The sequence below is a fragment of the Mixophyes fleayi genome, chromosome 12 (genome assembly GCF_038048845.1).
Source record: "Mixophyes fleayi isolate aMixFle1 chromosome 12, aMixFle1.hap1, whole genome shotgun sequence".
Lineage (NCBI taxonomy): Eukaryota > Metazoa > Chordata > Amphibia > Anura > Limnodynastidae > Mixophyes > Mixophyes fleayi.
The window spans coordinates 46,334,484-46,346,102 of NC_134413.1; positions in this window are offsets into that span (position 1 = coordinate 46,334,484).

The following is an 11,619-nucleotide window of genomic DNA, read 5'->3' on the forward strand; positions in this document are numbered from 1 at the left end:
ATCCACGTTCCAATGCTGCTTCCAAACTAATCTCTCTAACCTCCTCACTTGACCTCTCCCAGTGGATTGAATCTGCTACTCATCAGGATGGCCATTGTCTTGATCTTGTTTTCTCTAGACTATGCTCAGTTTCTAATTTCCTTAACACTCCTTTCCCCCTCTCAGATCATCATTTTATTAGATACTCGCTCACCCCCAGTTCTTTACCCTCCCTAGTGTCAAACTCTTCCAAGCCTCCTCATACCCGCAGGAATATCAACGCTATTGATTTTCAACAGTTTTCCACCTCTCTCCAGCACCTTCTCTCCCCAATTTCTACATTCTCCTCCCCTGATCGGGCAGTACCCCATTTTCATCAAACCCTAGCAACTGCCCTGGATCAAGTGGCTCCAGCGACACTACATACTTTGCGTAGAATTCTTTGCCAACCGTGGCACACTACAGTAACACGAACTCTACAAAAACTTTCTCGTAAAGCAGAACGTCACTGGCGTAAATCTTGTGCCTCTAATGATTTCATCACATATACTGATATCTACCACTCCTACAGAAATGCTCTGGACACTGCTAAATAAGCATAATACCGATCTCTCATCTATGCTCAGGCTTCTAACCCCAAATGCCTCTTTAACACATTTAACTCTCTACTGAATCCTCCTGCCCCAAATCCTCCAACTAACATCAGTGCACAGGATCTTGCTTCCTATTTCAAGGACAAAATTGATAAGATCAGGCTTGAAATGGTATCTCCCTTGACAAGCAATCTGCTCAATTCCTTTGTAGCACCCTCTGACACTCCCTCTTCATTTGATCCCACAAACGAAGAGGAAGTTTCTACTCTCTTCTCATCTTCCTACTCTACCTCCTGTCCTCTTGATCCCATTCCCTCACAAATGGGTATGTCCCTGTCTCCTGTGCTCATTCCCCCTCTAACTAAAATCTGTAATCTATCTCTTTCAACTGGTATTTTTCCATCTATATTCAAGCATGCAGTGATTACTCTCATTTTAAAAAAAACAGAATTCTGACCCTAACTCTCTCATAAATTACCGCCCCAACTCCCAGCCCCCATGCCCCTCCAAGCTTCTCGAGAGAATTGCCTACACACACCTCACACACTTTCTTACAGCAAACAACCTATTGGATCCTCTTCAGTCAGGCTTTCGCTCTCAACACTCTACAGAGACTGCGCTGACCAAAGTTGTCAATGATTTGATCACAGCAAAAAATAATAACCAATACTCTCTTCTAATTCTCCTGGATCTCTCTGCTGCATTTAACACTGTTGACCACTCTCTCCTCATACAAACGCTACAATCCCTAGGTCTTGAAGGCACTGTCCTATCCTGGTTCTCATCCTACCTATCTAATCGCTCTTACAGTGTTAATTTCTCTGGATCCACCTCTGCTCCGCTTCTTTTATCAGTTGGAGTTCCACAAGGCTCCGTCCTAGGTCCTTTGCTATTCTCTATCTACACCACTTCCCTTGGAAAACTACTAAGCTCCTTTGGATTTCAGTATCATCTCTATGCGGATGATACACAAATTTATCTATCCTCTCCTGATCTTTCACCATCTGTGTTGTCTCGCGTTACTGACTGTCTTTCTGGCATTTCATCTTGGATGTCTTCTCGCCAACTCAAACTCAATCTTTCAAAAACTGAATTAATAATATTCCTACCCAAAAACAGAAGCTTCCTGCCTGACATTTCTATTTCTGTCGATAACATGACCATAAATCCCAACCCGCAAGCTCGTTGCCTAGGTGTAATCCTTGATTCACAACTGTCGTTTATTCCCCACATCAATTCTATATCTAAATCATGTTACATACACCTAAAGAACATTTCCAGAATACGCACATATCTGACACAAGACACCGCAAAAACATTAATTCATGCACTCATCATCTCCCGCATCGACTTTTGCAATTCCCTCCTTACTGATCTTCCCAAAGTCAGACTTGAACCCCTACAATCTATTTTGCACACAGCGGCTAGACTGATTTTCCTTACAAACCGTTATTCCTCTGCTGAGCCACTCTATCAGTCTCTACATTGGCTGCCTGTATTTCAACGAATCCAATATAAAATTATTTTACTAACATACAAGGCCATCAACAAAATTGCACCGACATACATTTCCTCACTTGTCTCAAAATATCTCCCTACTCGACACCTCCATTCTGCACAAGATCTACGTCTCTCCTCCACTCTCATCACATCCTCCCATTCTCGGTTACAGGATTTTTTCCGGGCTGCACCTACTTTGTGGAATTCCCTCCCACGCACAGTAAGACTTTCTTCTAGTCTTCAAACCTTCAAGCGTTCACTGAAAACCCACCTCTTCAGACAAGGTTATGATATTCCTCAACCATCATCTTAATTTCCCTAGATTACCCTATTACCATCCTCTACACTGCTAACGCAAGACAACAACCTTCTGACCAACATTGCAACACACACAGCCCACTCAGTACTTTTACCTTTGCAGTCTGGCTGGTCCATTGTGCAATATGATGTAGCACATGCCCTTGTGTTTCAAACTCCCATTGTCCTATAGATTGTAAGCTTTCGAGCAGGGTTCTCTTACCTCTCTGTCTGTATGTATTACCCAGTATTGTCTTATTAATGTTTGTTCCCAATTGTAAAGCACTACGGAATTTGCTGGCGCTATATAAATAAATGTTGATGATGATGATGATTTTAAAATATCACTTTTAGAACATGAACAATTGAATGCTTTTAAAGGTAAATGGCAGAAATTAGGTAACAGAGCCGTAACCAGGGCGGTGTTTTTTTTTTGTTAAAAAAAAAAAGAGGATGGGGGGCTTCCCCGGGCCTCTATTAACCTCTGAAATGACCCTTTCACCTTTTTGGTGTCGATAGGATAAGTGTCAGCATATCCACCGCTGGAAATTTGTACCCGTCTGAGTGGTTCAACGGCATTCTGAAGCATATGCTATGAGCATTTGTAACTTTGGCGGGGGGTTTGTTTATCTGGTGGTGCTGCAAGAGGTACCGGTTTCTCCCCTTTCAAATTATTATATGGCCGTAGAGTCTGGGGACCTCTTGATCTGTTCTGGAGTCTTGGGAAGGGGAGCTACCCACCCAGGATGTCTGTGTGGAGTATGTGATCAAGCTCAGAGATCGGGTAGAGAACCTCATGGGACTAGCACAAGCTAGCCTAGTGGAAGCGCAGACCAAGCAGAAGACTTGATATGATTAGGACGCGAACGTCAGAGTTTGTGAGGCTGGACCATACACATATACATCACCTATGTGGTGCCATTTGATAGCGATGGTAGATGGCAGCGGACCTACCACTTCAACATGCTAAAGGCACCCTATTAGCAGGTGGAGTCGGTAGTGGCAGTTTGCTGCTTCTCGTTGCTTGAAGAACCAGGAATGTATACACTAACTGACACAGCAAGGGGGCGTCCTACCAGCAAGTGTGTACACAGAAGGAAGTGGATTAGAGGGGGTGCACTTGGGATAAAGGGGACGATGGGAAGGTATGCCAAGTCGGTCTCCAGCAACAATGACAGGGCAGCATAGGAGGTCAACCCTGTCACACTACCTTACCCCCTCATTTTAGCGCCAGACTTTCCCCTTTTCCAAGGAAACCCCAATGAGCTAAATGTAGTTCAAATTGTTGCACGGTTATATAGGCTGAGGCAAATAGGTTCTTTGGTGAAACAACATTCAGAGGATGCCCAGGAGTGTCAGAAAAGACATTCACACTAAGGCAGTAGTCCCTTCTTTCAACCCAGGCGACCAAGTGTTAGTTCTTTTCCCCATCCAGGAAATTAAAGTCTTTGTACACTGGCAGGGATCTTATGAGGTCACAGGAGTGGTTGGTCAGGTGAACTATAGAGTCCACTAGTTGAGTAGAAGGTGAGAAGAACAAATGTATCATGTCAATTTACTAAAGCCTTGGCACAAGGAAAATCTTGTGTCTTCAATGCTAGTCATTAAAGCAGAGGACTGTGAGGTGTCCATTAATGGTAGGTTGAAACAGGGACGTATTCTCTCCTATTCCTGGGCGTACCACTCTAACACATGACAATCACCACCCGCTACCCCAAGGTAGTAGTTAAGCAACAGGCCTCCCGCATACCTGAGGCTAGACGGGCTGCGGTGAAGCAGGAAGTTGAAAACATGAACCAACTAGATGCTGTGGAAGAATACACCAAACGAGTGGAATAGTTCTAGTGTACAAGTCCCGAAACACAATGTTTTTCAATTACTTTAGATGTTTAAATAAGGTCTCCCAGTTTGATACTTATCCTATGCCACAAATAGACAAACTGGTAAAGATCTTAGCCAGAAGTGAATAGCTGACCACTTAAGACAGCGCAAAGGGGTATTGACAGAAACCCATGACAGCCTCGGCCAAGCTCAAAACCTCCTCTACGCCTGTTGGCTTGTTCTAATATAAGGAGTTGCCTTTTGGGCTACATAGAGTACCTGCCATGTTCCAGAGAGCGATGGATAAGCTCTTAAAGCCACTAGGAGATATGCTACTGCTTATCTGGATGACATAGTTATCTACTCACATGATTGGGAATCACATCTTCCCAAATTAGAGGCCATGTTAGAGTCTTTAAGGACACGTCCCTTGATGTCAATCCTGAGAAATGTGCATTGGCCTTGCCGGAGGCAATATACCTGGGATATGTAGTTGGACGGAGGATGGTCAAACCCTAGGTTGATAAAGTGGAAGCCATAAAGAACTGGTCCAAACCAGAGAGACAGACCCAACTGAGGACTTTTCTTGGCTTGGTAAGATATTACGGATGGTTTGTGGAGAACTTCTAACACCTTGACACACCGCAGATATCAGTCACAGACAGCTTCGTGCTTGAAATCAAGCATACTTTAATTGTTTGCATCCTAATAAATTGTATCATTTCTTGTCAGGATGACACCAGTAAGCAATGCTAAGTTGCCATCACCTCCTGGTGACCCTAATGCTAACCAATCACAGTCCAGCTCTCTCATAACTGATCGACTTGCTCAGCATCAGTCACAAACACAAATGTTCAATTCTGGTTTATTTACACAAGTCTCCTCCCTTTGGTCAAATTACCCAATTAGACCACCTGTGTGTGTGCAGGCTAGGAGTTTGACTGTATAAGGTTTTTGGGTTTTAACCCTGTATGCAGTTTTCCCCTGCAGGTTTCCAAGAACCTCACCTGTCCCTATACAGGAGAGGTGTGGCAACTAGGCCTCTTTGCTAACACATATATATATATATATATATATATATATATTGTGGCAAGAGCCCGCTACTGCTGAAGCACACGCGAACAACTTCTTCTTTTTATGCAGCTTATTGTCAGAATGGTCAAAATGTATTTGACACCGTATGAATTTCAAAGCAATTATGGAGACCCTAAACGCTAGCTAGACATAGACCATCTCTCCAGACCAGCCAGCTTCTCCAGCGTTGGTCTCAGTGAACAAATGACACAATCAAGCTTTTATACATGATACTCCTCCCCCAGCCTTAGCTTGATGGGCAGGTGACACACTCACCTTCTCTTTAAGAGGAAACGCCCATCACTGGCTCTGTTGCACTAACAGACATACCCTGTCTGTTTGCTGAGAGGAAGGAGCTTTCAAATCATTAAAGTTAACCAAACTTTAAACTATACATAAGTCTTTACCTGGTTTAACCTCAATCTAGGTGCATAACTGCGCCAATGTTTTATTCTGCTTGTATGCTTTCTCTGCATCTTGTCAGATAAATGCCTCCCTTTGTTACATATCCCTCCCCCTAGCGTCTCCAAGTAGGGGGACGCGGACTTCGCGAGGAGCATATATTTTCGTGACAATGCATCTGCATTCTTGTGCAGAATCCCAGGTCTATGTTCTACTGAGAACTTCAAAGGTTGCAGTGCCAAGAACCATCGGGTTACCTTGGCATTTACCTCTCGGTTGTTCTGCATCCGTCTCAATGGTGCATGATCTATTATTAAGGTGAACTCTCTGCCTAGGAGATAATAGCACAGAGCTTCTGTAGCCCATTTTATGGCGAGACATTCTTTCTCCACAGTGGCATATTTTTGTTCCCTTGGAAGCAACTTACGACTTAGGTACAGGACACGATTTTCTACTCCATTCTTCTCCTGTGACAAGACTGCACCTAAGCCAACACCAGAAGCATCAGTTTGGAGGAAGAACCTCCGGGTAAAATCCGGTGCTGGTAGAACTGGGGAGGAACAAAGAGCTAACCGAAGATCAGACCAGGTGGTTTCTGCAGAGTCAGACCAGGTTAATCTATCTGGACAACTTTTTTTTAACATGTCTGTAAGTGGAGAAGCTCTAGTGGCGAAGTGGCTTACAAACCGCCTGTAGTAACCTACTAAGCCTAAAAAGGTTCTTAACTGCGACTTTTTTTCTGGTATTGCCCAGTTTTTGACTGCCTCCACTTTGTCTAGCTGGGGTTCTACACGCCCTCGACCAACAACATACCCCAAATATTTGGCTTCTCTCATGGCTATCGCACATTTCTCTGAGTTAGCTGTTAACCCTGCTGACCTTAATGAAGCTAAGACCGCCTCAACTTTGTCTAAATGTGATCGCCAGTCTGGGATATAAATCACTATATCGTCCAAGTAAGCGGCTGCATAAGCTGTGTGAGGTCGTAGCAATTTATTCATGGCCCTTTGGAAGGTGGCAGGTGCCCCATGCAACCCAAAGGGTAGGACTTTATATTGATAGAGACCATCAAGGGTGGAAAATGCAATCTTTGGCTTGGCCGTGGAAGTCAGGGGAACTTGCCAATAACCCTTTGTTAGATCAAGAGTTGTCAAATAGTTGCTATCAGCAAGATTTTCCACCAGTTCATCCACACGTGGCATCGAATAGGCATCAAACTGCGACATACTGTTTAGGCGCCTAAAGTCATTGCAGAACCTAATTGGCCCATTGGGTTTCAGAACAAGGACAATGGGACTATTCCACTCACTAGTGGACTCTTCAATCACGTCTAACTGGAGCATTTTCTCGATCTCCTTTCTCAAGTCCACCCGTCTGGCTTCTGGAATACGATACGGCTTCTGCTTTACAATGACTCCTGGCGGAGTGACAATGTCATGTTAGATTAAGGTAGTGCGCCCAGGGAGGGAAGAGAAGACATCATTTCTTCAGTCTGTTGTCTCTGCTTAACAGACAATGCTGGCTCTATGGGCACTTCAGACTTTTCAATGGCAGTACTCACTACCTGAGGAGAGGTTTCCTCATCATACCAAGGTTTAAGGAGGTTAACATGATATATTTGCTCCTCCCTTCTCCTACCTAACTGGCGGACTCTGTAATTGACAGGACCAACAGCCTCTAGAACTTCATATGGCCCCTGCCAATGGGTGAAACGTTTGCTTTCCTGGGTAGGAACCAGGACTAGGACCTTGTCCCCAGGCTTAAAAGATCGAACAACAGCACTTTTGTAATAACTTTTCTTCTGTCGTTCCTGAGCCTCTTTTATGTTGCTGCACAATGGGCCCTATCTTTCCTAGCCTCTCATACATTTGGGACACAAATTGTACCAGATTTGGCTCCCTGGGACCTTGCTGCTCCCACTCTTCTTTTAACATATCCAAGATACCCCTGGGCTGTCTCCCAAACAATAACTCAAAGGGACTAAACCCTGTTGAAGCTTGAGGTACCTCACGGATCGAAAACATCAAATAGGGAATAAGAGTGTCCCAATCTTTTTTCTCTTGAGCCACTGCTTTCCTGAGCATGTGCTTTAATGTGCGGTTAAAGCGTTCCACCAAGCCATCCGTTTATGGATGGTACACGGAGGTATGAAGCTCCGTAACCCCTAGCAACTGGCACATGTCCTTCATCAGTTTAGACATGAATGGAGTACCCTGATCTGTAAGAATTTCTTTGGGTATTCCCAAGCGTGTAAACATCAATACAAGTTCTCTAGCTATGGTGCTGGATTTTATGTTTCGTAGGGGAATTGCCTCTGAATATCTGGTTGCATAGATAAGCACCACTAGTATATATTGGTGCCCACATGCAGATTTTTCCAGTGGCCCCACAAGGTCCATAGCTATCCGTTCAAAGGGAACTTGTACTATTGGTATTGGAATGAGAGGTGCCCTGTACATGGGTTTGGGACAGGCTCTCTGACAAATGGGACAGGACCGGCAATACTTTTTCACTGCCATGTGTACACCGGGCCAATAAAACCTAAGCAGAACTCGTTCCCGTGTTTTATCCTCCCCTAGGTGTCCCCCACAGACATGTGTGTGGGCTGCTTTTAACACTAGGGGTACATGGACCTGAGGAACCATTAATTGTTCTACTTTTTCCCCCTGTACAATAGCAACTCTATACAGGAAATTTATTTTTGACAATAAAATAGGGTATACCTTCTGCAGGCTGGGCGGCTTTCGCTACCCCATTTACCTCAGTCACACTTTTAAAGGCATGTTCCAAAGTGGCATCATTAAGTTGGTCCCGAGCAAAGTCCTGCAGAGGAAACAAAATTGGTATTGCAGATCAGTCCGTATCCTCACTGACAGGCGGGGTGGGCTCATCTGCGACATCACCGACCAATGCTAGTTTGGACTGTCCATGTTTCCCCGCAGGTGGATGCTTTTGTAGAACTCCTGCTGTGACTCCAAGGATGGCATTCCGGTTTGGCGGTTCCCAAAGATCGATGTCCAGATGTTGTGGATTCTTAGGGGGTTCCTTTAAGACCGGGCTTCCGACCGTGTCATCAGTTGCCGGCATGTCCGGCCGGATCCGCTCACCGAGGACCTCATTAAACAGTGGGAAGTCTCGCCCCAAAATGAGTGGATATGGGAGTTTAGGTGCTATAGCAGCTACCACCATAACAGTTTTGTCTTTGAGTGTGACTGGTAGTATAGTTCTTTCATACTCCTCTGTATGCAAAGAACCTTCACCTTGGGCAACCGAGAAGTTATGGTTTCGGGTAAGGCAGAGCTGGAAACCAATGAAAGTTCACTCCCCGAGTCAACCAAGTCCAAAACAAGGTTTTTGTTGATTAGCACAGTCACCCGGAACAAACAAGGACTTCCTGATGTGGGACTCATGGTAAAACAGCTTGGAAATGCAGGCCCAATATGTGCCATGGAACAGTCCATGGGTTCCTGTAGTTTAGGACACTCTGCCTTAAAGTGGCCTGGCTCCCCCCATTAAAAATACTTCAGATTAAACAGCTTTGCACATGGCCCTCTGTCCGTAGCAGTTTTGCCATTGGGCCCTGTAGCAAGAATTGTCAAACCTGGCTTTTGGCGTGGCAGCTGCTTTGGCACGAATGCAGGTTCTTTAGTCATTTGCTGTAGCGCACAAAACCTTTCTACCACGGTGGCAAGCTCTTCATAAGTTTGTGGGTCTGATTGCAGAACCCACCTTTGCAAATCGCGGTTCAGCCCCCGGATACAGTGATCTATCGCCAGAACTTCAATAATCCGAGAAGGCGAATTCTCCTCAGGCTGCAGCCATTTCTTTAAAATTTTAGTAAGCTCAGCCACTTGCGCTCTGACCGGTTTTTCTTTATCATAGCACCATTGGTGATAGCGCTGGGCTCGGCCTGGCTCGGAAACTCCAATGCGAGCCAATATCTCAGACTTTAGGCACAAATAATCAGAGGCCTGTTCCTCATCTAAATCCATATAAGCTCGCTGAGCTTCACCAGTCAGATATGGTGCCAGCCTCTTAGCCCAATCTATAGGAGGCCATTTTGCCTTTTTTGCAAGTCTCTCAAAGGACACCAGATATGCTTCTACGTCATCACCTGGTGACATTTTCTGGAGAACTGGACCAGGTGGTTCATTTCTGTCATGCCTCACCTGGCTTAACTCTTCTCTTAAGAGCCTTGTGTTTTCCACCTGTGCCTCAGCAACTCGTAGCATCTGAGCTTGCTGCTGTTGCTGCGCAGCGGCCACATTCACGAGGGTTCTCAGTACTTCCTCCATGTTGACGTCCTCCATGTTGACGTCTGCGCGGGTTGGGTAGCGGAAACTTGCTTCCCGGAGTATCCCACTCCTGACACCACTTGTGGCAAGAGCCCGCTACTGCTGAAGCACACGCAAACAACTTCTTCTTTTTATGCAGCTTTATTGTCAGGATGGTTAAAATGTATTTGACACCATCTGAATTTCACAGCAATTTTGGAGACCCTAAACGCTAGCTAGACATAGACCATCTCTCTCCAGACCAGCCAGCTTCCCCAGCGTTGGTATCAGTGAACAAATGACACAATCAAGCTTTTATACATGATACTCCTCCCCAAGCCTTAGCTTGATGGGCAGGTGACACACCCACCTTCTCTTTAAGAGGAAACGCCCATCACTGGCTCTGTTTGCACTAACAGACACATCCTGTCTGTTTGCTGAGAGAAAGGAGCTTTCAAATCATGTAAGTTAACCAAACTTTAAACTATACATAAGTCTTTACCTGGTTTAACCTCAATCTAGGTGCATAACTGCGACAATGTTTTATTCTGCTTGTATGCTTTCTCTGCATCTTGTCAGATAAATGCCTCCTTTTGTTACAATATATATATATATATATATATATATATATATATATATATATATATATATATATATATATATTGTATAATATATAGTAAAACAAACCAATCCAAAGCTTATGCCACTAGGTGAAAGTACATAAAAAGAAAATGTATACTAAGTCTGCACTACAATATTCAGTGTGTAGTTGCAGTGAATAGCCGCGTACCATAGAATAATGAAAAAACAGAGATTATCTTGTCAATATGGGAATCAGAATGAGGTCATTGTCTTACAAGATAACATACATATTGGACAATGAATCTACAATGTCTCTTCTAAGAGTGTTTGCCTTGTTGTCGGTACACAGTTGGTTGTTCTCTGATGTCTCCTCTCCCTTTGAGTGGTGTTTGTGCTGTGGCCACAGCGTATGTATCAACTAGCCTTGTTCTCTCTCCAGGATTCCACAGGAGCACAGCTACATCCTATTTTTATTTCTGACTCCTTTATATTCCATAGTTATTCCACTGTCGTGTGTTTACGAATCCACACGTTTCATCTGTCAAAACAAGACTTTATCAGGGATAGTCAATCTATCAATATAACAGGTGGCCACAAAAGTCTAACTGTAAATCATAGATTTGCATCTATGATTCTCTCTGATTCTCTACGGCGCTGATTATACCACTTCTATCACTCTCATAAATATATAGGAATTTACTAAAAAACGCTTTTCAATATTTGTGGCACAGGGTGTTCCTAAACACGAACGATCAAGAAAGTCTTATAAGAGCATTTTAAGTGACTTATTTATTGAGATTAAAAAGTGCATTTTCTATTGGAAAACAAATTAACATATATGGGTCAACTATTGTTCTACTGTGAGACTTGAATGTGCAGATCCATCTATTGAAGTGGGAACAGACTGTAGGAGAGTTCATTGCAATATGTAAAGTTTTGCTGATTTATGAATAAGTATTATTGTCATAAACGAGAAATATAATAGTATTGCCCTCCAATTGAGCTTTTAATATTATGATTGTTGTTTCTAACAGTTTTTATATATTAAGATTGTATTTATGTTTGCACTATATTAAAATAGAGTATTTGTCAGCTAT